Source organism: Phyllobates terribilis, unplaced genomic scaffold, assembly GCF_046119375.1.
Source record: "Phyllobates terribilis strain yellow unplaced genomic scaffold, ASM4611937v1 Scaffold_40__1_contigs__length_11209783, whole genome shotgun sequence".
Lineage (NCBI taxonomy): Eukaryota > Metazoa > Chordata > Amphibia > Anura > Dendrobatidae > Phyllobates > Phyllobates terribilis.
In genome coordinates this window covers 10,465,894-10,484,040 of record NW_027362800.1, presented here as the reverse complement: position 1 = coordinate 10,484,040, position 18,147 = coordinate 10,465,894, and the positions used below count along the sequence as shown (strand labels likewise).

At 45.0% G+C, this 18,147-nt stretch overlaps 14 non-coding genes across 14 annotated transcripts; all 14 read left to right on the top strand.

The window, feature by feature from the left end:
- Nucleotides 1-264: 264 nt before the first annotated feature.
- On the top strand, nt 265-455 carry LOC141190747 (U2 spliceosomal RNA). Its single transcript, XR_012264762.1, has one exon. It is a non-coding gene; the product is annotated as a U2 spliceosomal RNA (small nuclear RNA).
- A 1,128-nt stretch (nt 456-1,583) lies between these two features.
- On the top strand, nt 1,584-1,774 carry LOC141184480 (U2 spliceosomal RNA). The gene has a single exon (XR_012259231.1). It is a non-coding gene; the product is annotated as a U2 spliceosomal RNA (small nuclear RNA).
- Nucleotides 1,775-2,893: 1,119 nt separating this feature from the next.
- Nucleotides 2,894-3,084, top strand: LOC141190746 (U2 spliceosomal RNA). The gene has a single exon (XR_012264761.1). It is a non-coding gene; the product is annotated as a U2 spliceosomal RNA (small nuclear RNA).
- Nucleotides 3,085-4,209: 1,125 nt separating this feature from the next.
- LOC141190745 (U2 spliceosomal RNA) lies at nt 4,210-4,400 on the top strand. Its single transcript, XR_012264760.1, has one exon. It is a non-coding gene; the product is annotated as a U2 spliceosomal RNA (small nuclear RNA).
- A 1,121-nt stretch (nt 4,401-5,521) lies between these two features.
- LOC141190744 (U2 spliceosomal RNA) lies at nt 5,522-5,712 on the top strand. Its single transcript, XR_012264759.1, has one exon. It is a non-coding gene; the product is annotated as a U2 spliceosomal RNA (small nuclear RNA).
- Nucleotides 5,713-6,832: 1,120 nt separating this feature from the next.
- Nucleotides 6,833-7,023, top strand: LOC141190742 (U2 spliceosomal RNA). Its single transcript, XR_012264757.1, has one exon. It is a non-coding gene; the product is annotated as a U2 spliceosomal RNA (small nuclear RNA).
- A 1,120-nt stretch (nt 7,024-8,143) lies between these two features.
- LOC141190741 (U2 spliceosomal RNA) lies at nt 8,144-8,334 on the top strand. Its single transcript, XR_012264756.1, has one exon. It is a non-coding gene; the product is annotated as a U2 spliceosomal RNA (small nuclear RNA).
- A 1,120-nt stretch (nt 8,335-9,454) lies between these two features.
- On the top strand, nt 9,455-9,645 carry LOC141185342 (U2 spliceosomal RNA). Its single transcript, XR_012260014.1, has one exon. It is a non-coding gene; the product is annotated as a U2 spliceosomal RNA (small nuclear RNA).
- A 1,115-nt stretch (nt 9,646-10,760) lies between these two features.
- On the top strand, nt 10,761-10,951 carry LOC141184737 (U2 spliceosomal RNA). Its single transcript, XR_012259464.1, has one exon. It is a non-coding gene; the product is annotated as a U2 spliceosomal RNA (small nuclear RNA).
- A 1,113-nt stretch (nt 10,952-12,064) lies between these two features.
- On the top strand, nt 12,065-12,255 carry LOC141190740 (U2 spliceosomal RNA). Its single transcript, XR_012264755.1, has one exon. It is a non-coding gene; the product is annotated as a U2 spliceosomal RNA (small nuclear RNA).
- A 1,120-nt stretch (nt 12,256-13,375) lies between these two features.
- LOC141190739 (U2 spliceosomal RNA) lies at nt 13,376-13,566 on the top strand. Its single transcript, XR_012264754.1, has one exon. It is a non-coding gene; the product is annotated as a U2 spliceosomal RNA (small nuclear RNA).
- A 1,120-nt stretch (nt 13,567-14,686) lies between these two features.
- LOC141185243 (U2 spliceosomal RNA) lies at nt 14,687-14,877 on the top strand. The gene has a single exon (XR_012259924.1). It is a non-coding gene; the product is annotated as a U2 spliceosomal RNA (small nuclear RNA).
- Nucleotides 14,878-16,000: 1,123 nt separating this feature from the next.
- On the top strand, nt 16,001-16,191 carry LOC141190738 (U2 spliceosomal RNA). The gene has a single exon (XR_012264753.1). It is a non-coding gene; the product is annotated as a U2 spliceosomal RNA (small nuclear RNA).
- A 1,123-nt stretch (nt 16,192-17,314) lies between these two features.
- On the top strand, nt 17,315-17,505 carry LOC141190737 (U2 spliceosomal RNA). The gene has a single exon (XR_012264752.1). It is a non-coding gene; the product is annotated as a U2 spliceosomal RNA (small nuclear RNA).
- Nucleotides 17,506-18,147: the final 642 nt, after the last annotated feature.

The following is an 18,147-nucleotide window of genomic DNA, read 5'->3' as shown; positions in this document are numbered from 1 at the left end:
CCCCGCCTTAATTGGTTCTCCTCCCTTCCAACGGTGTTGAGGCGGGTGGGAACAGCCGGGGGTTGAGGGTACTGTGCTAAAAGAGGTGGAGTTATGCAGATCTAAAACGCGTGGATTGCAGCAGCAGCAAGCCGAAAAGTGCAGGCATGTGAGGGATCTAGAGGTTGACAGCATGTCTTCTTAACGGGAGTCCAGGTGGCCATCTCCACAAATGGACTTTTCAGAATCCTTGGGTGGCACCGTAGTCGGAAACCAATTCTGGTTATCGCTTCTCGGCCTTTTGGCTAAGATCAAGTGTAGTATCTGTTCTTATCAGTTTAATATCTGATACGTCCCCTATCTGGGGACCATATATTAAATGGATTTTTAGAACAGGGAGATGGAAAAAGAGCTTGCTCTGTCCACTCCACGCATTGACCTGGTATTGCAGTATCTCCAGGACCGGTGCACCCCTTCTTTAATGCAGTTTCTAAAATCAGAAAGAATTGAATTCAATGCTTTTTGTTCATTTTGCTTGTTTGTCGGATTTTGGGATGGACTCTTTGGCTTTGCTTTTCTTCTCCTCATTGGATTTTTCATGTTAAAAGTTGCAGAAGCCAGATGACAAGCTCATTTTGGTTCAACTTCAGCAACTGTGCATTGCATTGCCATGTAATGTAATGTAATGCAATGCTATCTATCTAGCTCTCCCTCTATACTTCCTTTTGGATAAACAGACATATTAGGCAAGCATTTTGGAGCTTTCACCTAAATAACTACAGGTGGTGAGATAAGCTGTACAATATAATTGAACTTTCAGTATATTGTTGCACACACACCATCTATTTAGCAAATGCCCTTGTTATCAACAGCAGCCTTTTAAACTCACCTGAGCTAACAGGTATGTGAGCTGGTTACTCTGCTGCGCTTAAAATTTCTTTTTTGGTTTGCTACAATGCCTTTTCTGAAACGTTGTCTCCCTCTGCTGGAACACTGACTTCTTTCATTTAATGCCTGCAGACTATAAAAGAGAAACCAACCCAAAAAGTTTGGTTGATTAGTCTGTGGCATTCTTTTAAACTGTTGCTTATGGCGGTCTCTGTGAGCTTCTCAGTGACATTCAGCCATCCAGGTATCCCGCCTGCAGTAGACGGAATGTGGCAATGGAACGCTGGCTGCGTGTGTCATAATAGGCTCTGAGCCTTTATATACCTGCGCACAGCAGCAGCCACCTTCAGTCTGCTGCTGGACAGCCAGCAGCAGCAGCAGCAGCAGCAGGAGAGGTAATTAATCAGCAACCCTCCTGCTAAGGGTAGACAGCTGCTCGTTCCACCCCCCCCCCCCGCCTTAATTGGTTCTCCTCCCTTCCAACGGTGTTGAGGCGGGTGGGAACAGCCGGGGGTTGAGGGTACTGTGCTAAAAGAGGTGGAGTTATGCAGATCTAAAACGCGTGGATTGCAGCAGCAGCAAGCCGAAAAGTGCAGGCATGTGAGGGATCTAGAGGTTGACAGCATGTCTTCTTAACGGGAGTCCAGGTGGCCATCTCCACAAATGGACTTTTCAGAATCCTTGGGTGGCACCGTAGTCGGAAACCAATTCTGGTTATCGCTTCTCGGCCTTTTGGCTAAGATCAAGTGTAGTATCTGTTCTTATCAGTTTAATATCTGATACGTCCCCTATCTGGGGACCATATATTAAATGGATTTTTAGAACAGGGAGATGGAAAAAGAGCTTGCTCTGTCCACTCCACGCATTGACCTGGTATTGCAGTATCTCCAGGACCTGTGCACCCCTTCTTTAATGCAGTTTCTAAAATCAGAAAGAATTGAATTCAATGCTTTTTGTTCATTTTGCTTGTTTGTCGGATTTTGGGATGGACTCTTTGGCTTTGCTTTTCTTCTCCTCATTGGATTTTTCATGTTAAAAGTTGCAGAAGCCAGATGACAAGCTCATTTTGGTTCAACTTCAGCAACTGTGCATTGCATTGCCATGTAATGTAATGTAATGCAATGCTATCTATCTAGCTCTCCCTCTATACTTCCTTTTGGATAAACAGACATATTAGGCAAGCATTTTGGAGCTTTCACCTAAATAACTACAGGTGGTGAGATAAGCTGCACAATATAATTGACCTTTCAGTATATTGTTGCACACACACCATCTATTTAGCAAATGCCCTTGTTATCAACAGCAGCCTTTTAAACTCACCTGAGCTAACAGGTATGTGAGCTGGTTACTCTGCTGCGCTTAAAATTTCTTTTTTGGTTTGCTACAATGCCTTTTCTGAAACGTTGTCTCCCTCTGCTGGAACACTGACTTCTTTCATTTAATGCCTGCAGACTATAAAAGAGAAACCAACCCAAAAAGTTTGGTTGATTAGTCTGTGGCATTCTTTTAAACTGTTGCTTATGGCGGTCTCTGTGAGCTTCTCAGTGACATTCAGCCATCCAGGTATCCCGCCTGCAGTAGACGGAATGTGGCAATGGAACGCTGGCTGCGCGTGTCATAATAGGCTCTGAGCCTTTATATACCTGCGCACAGCAGCAGCCACCTTCAGTCTGCTGCTGGACAGCCAGCAGCAGCAGCAGCAGGAGAGGTAATTAATCAGCAACCCTCCTGCTAAGGGTAGACAGCTGCTCGTTCCACCCCCCCCCGCCTTAATTGGTTCTCCTCCCTTCCAACGGTGTTGAGGCGGGTGGGAACAGCCGGGGGTTGAGGGTACTGTGCTAAAAGAGGTGGAGTTATACAGATCTAAAACGCGTGGATTGCAGCAGCAGCAAGCCGAAAAGTGCAGGCATGTGAGGGATCTAGAGGTTGACAGCATGTCTTCTTAACGGGAGTCCAGGTGGCCATCTCCACAAATGGACTTTTCAGAATCCTTGGGTGGCACCGTAGTCGGAAACCAATTCTGGTTATCGCTTCTCGGCCTTTTGGCTAAGATCAAGTGTAGTATCTGTTCTTATCAGTTTAATATCTGATACGTCCCCTATCTGGGGACCATATATTAAATGGATTTTTAGAACAGGGAGATGGAAAAAGAGCTTGCTCTGTCCACTCCACGCATTGACCTGGTATTGCAGTATCTCCAGGACCGGTGCACCCCTTCTTTAATGCAGTTTCTAAAATCAGAAAGAATTGAATTCAATGCTTTTTGTTCATTTTGCTTGTTTGTCGGATTTTGGGATGGACTCTTTGGCTTTGCTTTTCTTCTCCTCATTGGATTTTTCATGTTAAAAGTTGCAGAAGCCAGATGACAAGCTCATTTTGGTTCAACTTCAGCAACTGTGCATTGCATTGCCATGTAATGTAATTTAATGCAATGCTATCTATCTAGCTCTCCCTCTATACTTCCTTTTGGATAAACAGACATATTAGGCAAGCATTTTGGAGCTTTCACCTAAATAACTACAGGTGGTGAGATAAGCTGCACAATATAATTGACCTTTCAGTATATTGTTGCACACACACCATCTATTTAGCAAATGCCCTTGTTATCAACAGCAGCCTTTTAAACTCACCTGAGCTAACAGGTATGTGAGCTGGTTACTCTGCTGCGCTTAAAATTTCTTTTTTGGTTTGCTACAATGCCTTTTCTGAAACGTTGTCTCCCTCTGCTGGAACACTGACTTCTTTCATTTAATGCCTGCAGACTATAAAAGAGAAACCAACCCAAAAAGTTTGGTTGATTAGTCTGTGGCATTCTTTTAAACTGTTGCTTATGGCGGTCTCTGTGAGCTTCTCAGTGACATTCAGCCATCCAGGTATCCCGCCTGCAGTAGACGGAATGTGGCAATGGAACGCTGGCTGCGCATGTCATAATAGGCTCTGAGCCTTTATATACCTGCGCACAGCAGCAGCCACCTTCAGTCTGCTGCTGGACAGCCAGCAGCAGCAGCAGCAGGAGAGGTAATTAATCAGCAACCCTCCTGCTAAGGGTAGACAGCTGCTCGTTCCACCCCCCCCCCCCCCCGCCTTAATTGGTTCTCCTCCCTTCCAACGGTGTTGAGGCGGGTGGGAACAGCCGGGGGTTAAGGGTACTGTGCTAAAAGAGGTGGAGTTATGCAGATCTAAAACGCGTGGATTGCAGCAGCAGCAAGCCGAAAAGTGCAGGCATGTGAGGGATCTAGAGGTTGACAGCATGTCTTCTTAACGGGAGTCCAGGTGGCCATCTCCACAAATGGACTTTTCAGAATCCTTGGGTGGCACCGTAGTCGGAAACCAATTCTGGTTATCGCTTCTCGGCCTTTTGGCTAAGATCAAGTGTAGTATCTGTTCTTATCAGTTTAATATCTGATACGTCCCCTATCTGGGGACCATATATTAAATGGATTTTTAGAACAGGGAGATGGAAAAAGAGCTTGCTCTGTCCACTCCACGCATTGACCTGGTATTGCAGTATCTCCAGGACCGGTGCACCCCTTCTTTAATGCAGTTTCTAAAATCAGAAAGAATTGAATTCAATGCTTTTTGTTCATTTTGCTTGTTTGTCGGATTTTGGGATGGACTCTTTGGCTTTGCTTTTCTTCTCCTCATTGGATTTTTCATGTTAAAAGTTGCAGAAGCCAGATGACAAGCTCATTTTGGTTCAACTTCAGCAACTGTGCATTGCATTGCCATGTAATGTAATGTAATGCAATGCTATCTATCTAGCTCTCCCTCTATACTTCCTTTTGGATAAACAGACATATTAGGCAAGCATTTTGGAGCTTTCACCTAAATAACTACAGGTGGTGAGATAAGCTGCACAATATAATTGACCTTTCAGTATATTGTTGCACACACACCATCTATTTAGCAAATGCCCTTGTTATCAACAGCAGCCTTTTAAACTCACCTGAGCTAACAGGTATGTGAGCTGGTTATTCTGCTGCGCTTAAAATTTCTTTTTTGGTTTGCTACAATGCCTTTTCTGAAACGTTGTCTCCCTCTGCTGGAACACTGACTTCTTTCATTTAATGCCTGCAGACTATAAAAGAGAAACCAACCCAAAAAGTTTGGTTGATTAGTCTGTGGCATTCTTTTAAACTGTTGCTTATGGCGGTCTCTGTGAGCTTCTCAGTGACATTCAGCCATCCAGGTATCCCGCCTGCAGTAGACGGAATGTGGCAATGGAACGCTGGCTGCGCGTGTCATAATAGGCTCTGAGCCTTTATATACCTGCGCACAGCAGCAGCCACCTTCAGTCTGCTGCTGGACAGCCAGCAGCAGCAGCAGCAGGAGAGGTAATTAATCAGCAACCCTCCTGCTAAGGGTAGACAGCTGCTCGTTCCACCCCCCCCCCCGCCTTAATTGGTTCTCCTCCCTTCCAACGGTGTTGAGGCGGGTGGGAACAGCCGGGGGTTGAGGGTACTGTGCTAAAAGAGGTGGAGTTATGCAGATCTAAAACGCGTGGATTGCAGCAGCAGCAAGCCGAAAAGTGCAGGCATGTGAGGGATCTAGAGGTTGACAGCATGTCTTCTTAACGGGAGTCCAGGTGGCCATCTCCACAAATGGACTTTTCAGAATCCTTGGGTGGCACCGTAGTCGGAAACCAATTCTGGTTATCGCTTCTCGGCCTTTTGGCTAAGATCAAGTGTAGTATCTGTTCTTATCAGTTTAATATCTGATACGTCCCCTATCTGGGGACCATATATTAAATGGATTTTTAGAACAGGGAGATGGAAAAAGAGCTTGCTCTGTCCACTCCACGCATTGACCTGGTATTGCAGTATCTCCAGGACCGGTGCACCCCTTCTTTAATGCAGTTTCTAAAATCAGAAAGAATTGAATTCAATGCTTTTTGTTCATTTTGCTTGTTTGTCGGATTTTGGGATGGACTCTTTGGCTTTGCTTTTCTTCTCCTCATTGGATTTTTCATGTTAAAAGTTGCAGAAGCCAGATGACAAGCTCATTTTGGTTCAACTTCAGCAACTGTGCATTGCATTGCCATGTAATGTAATGTAATGCAATGCTATCTATCTAGCTCTCCCTCTATACTTCCTTTTGGATAAACAGACATATTAGGCAAGCATTTTGGAGCTTTCACCTAAATAACTACAGGTGGTGAGATAAGCTGCACAATATAATTGACCTTTCAGTATATTGTTGCACACACACCATCTATTTAGCAAATGCCCTTGTTATCAACAGCAGCCTTTTAAACTCACCTGAGCTAACAGGTATGTGAGCTGGTTACTCTGCTGCGCTTAAAATTTCTTTTTTGGTTTGCTACAATGCCTTTTCTGAAACGTTGTCTCCCTCTGCTGGAACACTGACTTCTTTCATTTAATGCCTGCAGACTATAAAAGAGAAACCAACCCAAAAAGTTTGGTTGATTAGTCTGTGGCATTCTTTTAAACTGTTGCTTATGGCGGTCTCTGTGAGCTTCTCAGTGACATTCAGCCATCCAGGTATCCCGCCTGCAGTAGACGGAATGTGGCAATGGAACGCTGGCTGCGCGTGTCATAATAGGCTCTGAGCCTTTATATACCTGCGCACAGCAGCAGCCACCTTCAGTCTGCTGCTGGACAGCCAGCAGCAGCAGCAGCAGGAGAGGTAATTAATCAGCAACCCTCCTGCTAAGGGTAGACAGCTGCTCGTTCCACCCCCCCCCCGCCTTAATTGGTTCTCCTCCCTTCCAACGGTGTTGAGGCGGGTGGGAACAACCGGGGGTTGAGGGTACTGTGCTAAAAGAGGTGGAGTTATGCAGATCTAAAACGCGTGGATTGCAGCAGCAGCAAGCCGAAAAGTGCAGGCATGTGAGGGATCTAGAGGTTGACAGCATGTCTTCTTAACGGGAGTCCAGGTGGCCATCTCCACAAATGGACTTTTCAGAATCCTTGGGTGGCACCGTAGTCGGAAACCAATCCTGGTTATCGCTTCTCGGCCTTTTGGCTAAGATCAAGTGTAGTATCTGTTCTTATCAGTTTAATATCTGATACGTCCCCTATCTGGGGACCATATATTAAATGGATTTTTAGAACAGGGAGATGGAAAAAGAGCTTGCTCTGTCCACTCCACGCATTGACCTGGTATTGCAGTATCTCCAGGACCGGTGCACCCCTTCTTTAATGCAGTTTCTAAAATCAGAAAGAATTGAATTCAATGCTTTTTGTTCATTTTGCTTGTTTGTCGGATTTTGGGATGGACTCTTTGGCTTTGCTTTTCTTCTCCTCATTGGATTTTTCATGTTAAAAGTTGCAGAAGCCAGATGACAAGCTCATTTTGGTTCAACTTCAGCAACTGTGCATTGCATTGCCATGTAATGTAATGTAATGCAATGCTATCTATCTAGCTCTCCCTCTATACTTCCTTTTGGATAAACAGACATATTAGGCAAGCATTTTGGAGCTTTCACCTAAATAACTACAGGTGGTGAGATAAGCTGCACAATATAATTGACCTTTCAGTATATTGTTGCACACACACCATCTATTTAGCAAATGCCCTTGTTATCAACAGCAGCCTTTTAAACTCACCTGAGCTAACAGGTATGTGAGCTGGTTACTCTGCTGCGCTTAAAATTTCTTTTTTGGTTTGCTACAATGCCTTTTCTGAAACGTTGTCTCCCTCTGCTGGAACACTGACTTCTTTCATTTAATGCCTGCAGACTATAAAAGAGAAACCAACCCAAAAAGTTTGGTTGATTAGTCTGTGGCATTCTTTTAAACTGTTGCTTATGGCGGTCTCTGTGAGCTTCTCAGTGACATTCAGCCACCCAGGTATCCCGCCTGCAGTAGACGGAATGTGGCAATGGAACGCTGGCTGCACGTGTCATAATAGGCTCTGAGCCTTTATATACCTGCGCACAGCAGCAGCCACCTTCAGTCTGCTGCTGGACAGCCAGCAGCAGCAGCAGCAGGAGAGGTAATTAATCAGCAACCCTCCTGCTAAGGGTAGACAGCTGCTCGTTCCACCCCCCCCCCGCCTTAATTGGTTCTCCTCCCTTCCAACGGTGTTGAGGCGGGTGGGAACAGCCGGGGGTTGAGGGTACTGTGCTAAAAGAGGTGGAGTTATGCAGATCTAAAACGCGTGGATTGCAGCAGCAGCAAGCCGAAAAGTGCAGGCATGTGAGGGATCTAGAGGTTGACAGCATGTCTTCTTAACGGGAGTCCAGGTGGCCATCTCCACAAATGGACTTTTCAGAATCCTTGGGTGGCACCGTAGTCGGAAACCAATTCTGGTTATCGCTTCTCGGCCTTTTGGCTAAGATCAAGTGTAGTATCTGTTCTTATCAGTTTAATATCTGATACGTCCCCTATCTGGGGACCATATATTAAATGGATTTTTAGAACAGGGAGATGGAAAAAGAGCTTGCTCTGTCCACTCCACGCATTGACCTGGTATTGCAGTATCTCCAGGACCGGTGCACCCCTTCTTTAATGCAGTTTCTAAAATCAGAAAGAATTGAATTCAATGCTTTTTGTTCATTTTGCTTGTTTGTCGGATTTTGGGATGGACTCTTTGGCTTTGCTTTTCTTCTCCTCATTGGATTTTTCATGTTAAAAGTTGCAGAAGCCAGATGACAAGCTCATTTTGGTTCAACTTCAGCAACTGTGCATTGCATTGCCATGTAATGTAATGTAATGCAATGCTATCTATCTAGCTCTCCCTCTATACTTCCTTTTGGATAAACAGACATATTAGGCAAGCATTTTGGAGCTTTCACCTAAATAACTACAGGTGGTGAGATAAGCTGCACAATATAATTGACCTTTCAGTATATTGTTGCACACACACCATCTATTTAGCAAATGCCCTTGTTATCAACAGCAGCCTTTTAAACTCACCTGAGCTAACAGGTATGTGAGCTGGTTACTCTGCTGCGCTTAAAATTTCTTTTTTGGTTTGCTACAATGCCTTTTCTGAAACGTTGTCTCCCTCTGCTGGAACACTGACTTCTTTCATTTAATGCCTGCAGACTATAAAAGAGAAACCAACCCAAAAAGTTTGGTTGATTAGTCTGTGGCATTCTTTTAAACTGTTGCTTATGGCGGTCTCTGTGAGCTTCTCAGTGACATTCAGCCATCCAGGTATCCCGCCTGCAGTAGACGGAATGTGGCAATGGAACGCTGGCTGTGCGTGTCATAATAGGCTCTGAGCCTTTATATACCTGCGCACAGCAGCAGCCACCTTCAGTCTGCTGCTGGACAGCCAGCAGCAGCAGCAGCAGGAGAGGTAATTAATCAGCAACCCTCCTGCTAAGGGTAGACAGCTGCTCCTTCCACCCCCCCCCCGCCTTAATTGGTTCTCCTCCCTTCCAACGGTGTTGAGGCGGGTGGGAACAGCCGGGGGTTGAGGGTACTGTGCTAAAAGAGGTGGAGTTATGCAGATCTAAAACGCGTGGATTGCAGCAGCAGCAAGCCGAAAAGTGCAGGCATGTGAGGGATCTAGAGGTTGACAGCATGTCTTCTTAACGGGAGTCCAGGTGGCCATCTCCACAAATGGACTTTTCAGAATCCTTGGGTGGCACCGTAGTCGGAAACCAATTCTGGTTATCGCTTCTCGGCCTTTTGGCTAAGATCAAGTGTAGTATCTGTTCTAATCAGTTTAATATCTGATACGTCCCCTATCTGGGGACCATATATTAAATGGATTTTTAGAACAGGGAGATGGAAAAAGAGCTTGCTCTGTCCACTCCACGCATTGACCTGGTATTGCAGTATCTCCAGGACCGGTGCACCCCTTCTTTAATGCAGTTTCTAAATCAGAAAGAATTGAATTCAATGCTTTTTGTTCATTTTGCTTGTTTGTCGGATTTTGGGATGGACTCTTTGGCTTTGCTTTTCTTCTCCTCATTGGATTTTTCATGTTAAAAGTTGCAGAAGCCAGATGACAAGCTCATTTTGGTTCAACTTCAGCAACTGTGCATTGCATTGCCATGTAATGTAATGCAATGCTATCTATCTAGCTCTCCCTCTATACTTCCTTTTGGATAAACAGACATATTAGGCAAGCATTTTGGAGCTTTCACCTAAATAACTACAGGTGGTGAGATAAGCTGCACAATATAATTGACCTTTCAGTATATTGTTGCACACACACCATCTATTTAGCAAATGCCCTTGTTATCAACAGCAGCCTTTTAAACTCACCTGAGCTAACAGGTATGTGAGCTGGTTACTCTGCTGCGCTTAAAATTTCTTTTTTGGTTTGCTACAATGCCTTTTCTGAAACGTTGTCTCCCTCTGCTGGAACACTGACTTCTTTCATTTAATGCCTGCAGACTATAAAAGAGAAACCAACCCAAAAAGTTTGGTTGATTAGTCTGTGGCATTCTTTTAAACTGTTGCTTATGGCGGTCTCTGTGAGCTTCTCAGTGACATTCAGCCATCCAGGTATCCCGCCTGCAGTAGACGGAATGTGGCAATGGAACGCTGGCTGCGCGTGTCATAATAGGCTCTGAGCCTTTATATACCTGCGCACAGCAGCAGCCACCTTCAGTCTGCTGCTGGACAGCCAGCAGCAGCAGCAGCAGGAGAGGTAATTAATCAGCAACCCTCCTGCTAAGGGTAGACAGCTGCTCGTTCCACCCCCCCCCCCGCCTTAATTGGTTCTCCTCCCTTCCAACGGTGTTGAGGCGGGTGGGAACAGCCGGGGGTTGAGGGTACTGTGCTAAAAGAGGTGGAGTTATGCAGATCTAAAACGCGTGGATTGCAGCAGCAGCAAGCCGAAAAGTGCAGGCATGTGAGGGATCTAGAGGTTGACAGCATGTCTTCTTAACGGGAGTCCAGGTGGCCATCTCCACAAATGGACTTTTCAGAATCCTTGGGTGGCACCATAGTCGGAAACCAATTCTGGTTATCGCTTCTCGGCCTTTTGGCTAAGATCAAGTTTAGTATCTGTTCTTATCAGTTTAATATCTGATACGTCCCCTATCTGGGGACCATATATTAAATGGATTTTTAGAACAGGGAGATGGAAAAAGAGCTTGCTCTGTCCACTCCACGCATTGACCTGGTATTGCAGTATCTCCAGGACCGGTGCACCCCTTCTTTAATGCAGTTTCTAAATCAGAAAGAATTGAATTCAATGCTTTTTGTTCATTTTGCTTGTTTGTCGGATTTTGGGATGGACTCTTTGGCTTTGCTTTTCTTCTCCTCATTGGATTTTTCATGTTAAAAGTTGCAGAAGCCAGATGACAAGCTCATTTTGGTTCAACTTCAGCAACTGTGCATTGCATTGCCATGTAATGTAATGCAATGCTATCTATCTAGCTCTCCCTCTATACTTCCTTTTGGATAAACAGACATATTAGGCAAGCATTTTGGAGCTTTCACCTAAATAACTACAGGTGGTGAGATAAGCTGCACAATATAATTGACCTTTCAGTATATTGTTGCACACACACCATCTATTTAGCAAATGCCCTTGTTATCAACAGCAGCCTTTTAAACTCACCTGAGCTAACAGGTATGTGAGCTGGTTACTCTGCTGCGCTTAAAATTTCTTTTTTGGTTTGCTACAATGCCTTTTCTGAAACGTTGTCTCCCTCTGCTGGAACACTGACTTCTTTCATTTAATGCCTGCAGACTATAAAAGAGAAACCAACCCAAAAAGTTTGGTTGATTAGTCTGTGGCATTCTTTTAAACTGTTGCTTATGGCGGTCTCTGTGAGCTTCTCAGTGACATTCAGCCATCCAGGTATCCCGCCTGCAGTAGACGGAATGTGGCAATGGAACGCTGGCTGCGCGTGTCATAATAGGCTCTGAGCCTTTATATACCTGCGCACAGCAGCAGCCACCTTCAGTCTGCTGCTGGACAGCCAGCAGCAGCAGCAGCAGGAGAGGTAATTAATCAGCAACCCTCCTGCTAAGGGTAGACAGCTGCTCGTTCCACCCCCCCCCGCCTTAATTGGTTCTCCTCCCTTCCAACGGTGTTGAGGCGGGTGGGAACAGCCGGGGGTTGAGGGTACTGTGCTAAAAGAGGTGGAGTTATGCAGATCTAAAACGCGTGGATTGCAGCAGCAGCAAGCCGAAAAGTGCAGGCATGTGAGGGATCTAGAGGTTGACAGCATGTCTTCTTAACAGGAGTCCAGGTGGCCATCTCCACAAATGGACTTTTCAGAATCCTTGGGTGGCACCGTAGTCGGAAACCAATTCTGGTTATCGCTTCTCGGCCTTTTGGCTAAGATCAAGTGTAGTATCTGTTCTTATCAGTTTAATATCTGATACGTCCCCTATCTGGGGACCATATATTAAATGGATTTTTAGAACAGGGAGATGGAAAAAGAGCTTGCTCTGTCCACTCCACGCATTGACCTGGTATTGCAGTATCTCCAGGACCGGTGCACCCCTTCTTTAATGCAGTTTCTAAAATCAGAAAGAATTGAATTCAATGCTTTTTGTTCATTTTGCTTGTTTGTCGGATTTTGGGATGGACTCTTTGGCTTTGCTTTTCTTCTCCTCATTGGATTTTTCATGTTAAAAGTTGCAGAAGCCAGATGACAAGCTCATTTTGTTTCAACTTCAGCAACTGTGCATTGCATTGCCATGTAATGTAATGTAATGCAATGCTATCTATCTAGCTCTCCCTCTATACTTCCTTTTGGATAAACAGACATATTAGGCAAGCATTTTGGAGCTTTCACCTAAATAACTACAGGTGGTGAGATAAGCTGCACAATATAATTGACCTTTCAGTATATTGTTGCACACACACCATCTATTTAGCAAATGCCCTTGTTATCAACAGCAGCCTTTTAAACTCACCTGAGCTAACAGGTATGTGAGCTGGTTACTCTGCTGCGCTTAAAATTTCTTTTTTGGTTTGCTACAATGCCTTTTCTGAAACGTTGTCTCCCTCTGCTGGAACACTGACTTCTTTCATTTAATGCCTGCAGACTATAAAAGAGAAACCAACCCAAAAAGTTTGGTTGATTAGTCTGTGGCATTCTTTTAAACTGTTGCTTATGGCGGTCTCTGTGAGCTTCTCAGTGACATTCAGCCATCCAGGTATCCCGCCTGCAGTAGACGGAATGTGGCAATGGAACGCTGGCTGCGCGTGTCATAATAGGCTCTGAGCCTTTATATACCTGCGCACAGCAGCAGCCACCTTCAGTCTGCTGCTGGACAGCCAGCAGCAGCAGCAGCAGGAGAGGTAATTAATCAGCAACCCTCCTGCTAAGGGTAGACAGCTGCTCGTTCCACCCCCCCCCCGCCTTAATTGGTTCTCCTCCCTTCCAACGGTGTTGAGGCGGGTGGGAACAGCCGGGCTTTGAGGGTACTGTGCTAAAAGAGGTGGAGTTATGCAGATCTAAAACGCGTGGATTGCAGCAGCAGCAAGCCGAAAAGTGCAGGCATGTGAGGGATCTAGAGGTTGACAGCATGTCTTCTTAACAGGAGTCCAGGTGGCCATCTCCACAAATGGACTTTTCAGAATCCTTGGGTGGCACCGTAGTCGGAAACCAATTCTGGTTATCGCTTCTCGGCCTTTTGGCTAAGATCAAGTGTAGTATCTGTTCTTATCAGTTTAATATCTGATACGTCCCCTATCTGGGGACCATATATTAAATGGATTTTTAGAACAGGGAGATGGAAAAAGAGCTTGCTCTGTCCACTCCACGCATTGACCTGGTATTGCAGTATCTCCAGGACCGGTGCACCCCTTCTTTAATGCAGTTTCTAAAATCAGAAAGAATTGAATTCAATGCTTTTTGTTCATTTTGCTTGTTTGTCGGATTTTGGGATGGACTCTTTGGCTTTGCTTTTCTTCTCCTCATTGAATTTTTCATGTTAAAAGTTGCAGAAGCCAGATGACAAGCTCATTTTGGTTCAACTTCAGCAACTGTGCATTGCATTGCCATGTAATGTAATGTAATGCAATGCTATCTATCTAGCTCTCCCTCTATACTTCCTTTTGGATAAACAGACATATTAGGCAAGCATTTTGGAGCTTTCACCTAAATAACTACAGGTGGTGAGATAAGCTGCACAATATAATTGACCTTTCAGTATATTGTTGCACACACACCATCTATTTAGCAAATGCCCTTGTTATCAACAGCAGCCTTTTAAACTCACCTGAGCTAACAGGTATGTGAGCTGGTTACTCTGCTGCGCTTAAAATTTCTTTTTTGGTTTGCTACAATGCCTTTTCTGAAACGTTGTCTCCCTCTGCTGGAACACTGACTTCTTTCATTTAATGCCTGCAGACTATAAAAGAGAAACCAACCCAAAAAGTTTGGTTGATTAGTCTGTGGCATTCTTTTAAACTGTTGCTTATGGCGGTCTTTGTGAGCTTCTCAGTGACATTCAGCCATCCAGGTATCCCACCTGCAGTAGACGGAATGTGGCAATGGAACGCTGGCTGCGCGTGTCATAATAGGCTCTGAGCCTTTATATACCTGCGCACAGCAGCAGCCACCTTCAGTCTGCTGCTGGACAGCCAGCAGCAGCAGCAGCAGGAGAGGTAATTAATCAGCAACCCTCCTGCTAAGGGTAGACAGCTGCTCGTTCCACCCCCCCCCCGCCTTAATTGGTTCTCCTCCCTTCCAACGGTGTTGAGGCGGGTGGGAACAGCCGGGGGTTGAGGGTACTGTGCTAAAAGAGGTGGAGTTATGCAGATCTAAAACGCGTGGATTGCAGCAGCAGCAAGCCGAAAAGTGCAGGCATGTGAGGGATCTAGAGGTTGACAGCATGTCTTCTTAACGGGAGTCCAGGTGGCCATCTCCACAAATGGACTTTTCAGAATCCTTGGGTGGCACCGTAGTCGGAAACCAATTCTGGTTATCGCTTCTCGGCCTTTTGGCTAAGATCAAGTGTAGTATCTGTTCTTATCAGTTTAATATCTGATACGTCCCCTATCTGGGGACCATATATTAAATGGATTTTTAGAACAGTGAGATGGAAAAAGAGCTTGCTCTGTCCACTCCACGCATTGACCTGGTATTGCAGTATCTCCAGGACCGGTGCACCCCTTCTTTAATGCAGTTTCTAAAATCAGAAAGAATTGAATTCAATGCTTTTTGTTCATTTTGCTTGTTTGTCGGATTTTGGGATGGACTCTTTGGCTTTGCTTTTCTTCTCCTCATTGGATTTTTCATGTTAAAAGTTGCAGAAGCCAGATGACAAGCTCATTTTGTTTCAACTTCAGCAACTGTGCATTGCATTGCCATGTAATGTAATGTAATGCAATGCTATCTATCTAGCTCTCCCTCTATACTTCCTTTTGGATAAACAGACATATTAGGCAAGCATTTTGGAGCTTTCACCTAAATAACTACAGGTGGTGAGATAAGCTGCACAATATAATTGACCTTTCAGTATATTGTTGCACACACACCATCTATTTAGCAAATGCCCATGTTATCAACAGCAGCCTTTTAAACTCACCTGAGCTAACAGGTATGTGAGCTGGTTACTCTGCTGCGCTTAAAATTTCTTTTTTGGTTTGCTACAATGCCTTTTCTGAAACGTTGTCTCCCTCTGCTGGAACACTGACTTCTTTCATTTAATGCCTGCAGACTATAAAAGAGAAACCAACCCAAAAAGTTTGGTTGATTAGTCTGTGGCATTCTTTTAAACTGTTGCTTATGGCGGTCTCTGTGAGCTTCTCAGTGACATTCAGCCATCCAGGTATCCCGCCTGCAGTAGACGGAATGTGGCAATGGAACGCTGGCTGCGCGTGTCATAATAGGCTCTGAGCCTTTATATACCTGCGCACAGCAGCAGCCACCTTCAGTCTGCTGCTGGACAGCCAGCAGCAGCAGCAGCAGGAGAGGTAATTAATCAGCAACCCTCCTGCTAAGGGTAGACAGCTGCTCGTTCCACCCCCCCCCCCCCGCCTTAATTGGTTCTCCTCCCTTCCAACGGTGTTGAGGCGGGTGGGAACAGCCGGGGGTTGAGGGTACTGTGCTAAAAGAGGTGGAGTTATGCAGATCTAAAACGCGTGGATTGCAGCAGCAGCAAGCCGAAAAGTGCAGGCATGTGAGGGATCTAGAGGTTGACAGCATGTCTTCTTAACGGGAGTCCAGGTGGCCATCTCCACAAATGGACTTTTCAGAATCCTTGGGTGGCACCGTAGTCGGAAACCAATTCTGGTTATCGCTTCTCGGCCTTTTGGCTAAGATCAAGTGTAGTATCTGTTCTTATCAGTTTAATATCTGATACGTCCCCTATCTGGGGACCATATATTAAATGGATTTTTAGAACAGGGAGATGGAAAAAGAGCTTGCTCTGTCCACTCCACGCATTGACCTGGTATTGCAGTATCTCCAGGACCGGTGCACCCCTTCTTTAATGCAGTTTCTAAAATCAGAAAGAATTGAATTCAATGCTTTTTGTTCATTTTGCTTGTTTGTCGGATTTTGGGATGGACTCTTTGGCTTTGCTTTTCTTCTCCTCATTGGATTTTTCATGTTAAAAGTTGCAGAAGCCAGATGACAAGCTCATTTTGTTTCAACTTCAGCAACTGTGCATTGCATTGCCATGTAATGTAATGTAATGCAATGCTATCTATCTAGCTCTCCCTCTATACTTCCTTTTGGATAAACAGACATATTAGGCAAGCATTTTGGAGCTTTCACCTAAATAACTACAGGTGGTGAGATAAGCTGCACAATATAATTGACCTTTCAGTATATTGTTGCACACACACCATCTATTTAGCAAATGCCCTTGTTATCAACAGCAGCCTTTTAAACTCACCTGAGCTAACAGGTATGTGAGCTGGTTACTCTGCTGCGCTTAAAATTTCTTTTTTGGTTTGCTACAATGCCTTTTCTGAAACGTTGTCTCCCTCTGCTGGAACACTGACTTCTTTCATTTAATGCCTGCAGACTATAAAAGAGAAACCAACCCAAAAAGTTTGGTTGATTAGTCTGTGGCATTCTTTTAAACTGTTGCTTATGGCGGTCTCTGTGAGCTTCTCAGTGACATTCAGCCATCCAGGTATCCCGCCTGCAGTAGACGGAATGTGGCAATGGAACGCTGGCTGCGCGTGTCATAATAGGCTCTGAGCCTTTATATACCTGCGCACAGCAGCAGCCACCTTCAGTCTGCTGCTGGACAGCCAGCAGCAGCAGCAGCAGGAGAGGTAATTAATCAGCAACCCTCCTGCTAAGGGTAGACAGCTGCTCGTTCCACCCCCCCCCCCCCGCCTTAATTGGTTCTCCTCCCTTCCAACGGTGTTGAGGCGGGTGGGAACAGCCGGGGGTTGAGGGTACTGTGCTAAAAGAGGTGGAGTTATGCAGATCTAAAACGCGTGGATTGCAGCAGCAGCAAGCCGAAAAGTGCAGGCATGTGAGGGATCTAGAGGTTGACAGCATGTCTTCTTAACGGGAGTCCAGGTGGCCATCTCCACAAATGGACTTTTCAGAATCCTTTGGTGGCACCGTAGTCGGAAACCAATTCTGGTTATCGCTTCTCGGCCTTTTGGCTAAGATCAAGTGTAGTATCTGTTCTTATCAGTTTAATATCTGATACGTCCCCTATCTGGGGACCATATATTAAATGGATTTTTAGAACAGGGAGATGGAAAAAGAGCTTGCTCTGTCCACTCCACGCATTGACCTGGTATTGCAGTATCTCCAGGACCGGTGCACCCCTTCTTTAATGCAGTTTCTAAAATCAGAAAGAATTGAATTCAATGCTTTTTGTTCATTTTGCTTGTTTGTCGGATTTTGGGATGGACTCTTTGGCTTTGCTTTTCTTCTCCTCATTGGATTTTTCATGTTAAAAGTTGCAGAAGCCAGATGACAAGCTCATTTTGGTTCAACTTCAGCAACTGTGCATTGCATTGCCATGTAATGTAATGTAATGCAATGCTATCTATCTAGCTCTCCTTCTATACTTCCTTTTGGATAAACAGACATATTAGGCAAGCATTTTGGAGCTTTCACCTAAATAACTACAGGTGGTGAGATAAGCTGCACAATATAATTGACCTTTCAGTATATTGTTGCACACACACCATCTATTTAGCAAATGCCCTTGTTATCAACAGCAGCCTTTTAAACTCACCTGAGCTAACAGGTATGTGAGCTGGTTACTCTGCTGCGCTTAAAATTTCTTTTTTGGTTTGCTACAATGCCTTTTCTGAAACGTTGTCTCCCTCTGCTGGAACACTGACTTCTTTCATTTAATGCCTGCAGACTATAAAAGAGAAACCAACCCAAAAAGTTTGGTTGATTAGTCTGTGGCATTCTTTTAAACTGTTGCTTATGGCGGTCTCTGTGAGCTTCTCAGTGAC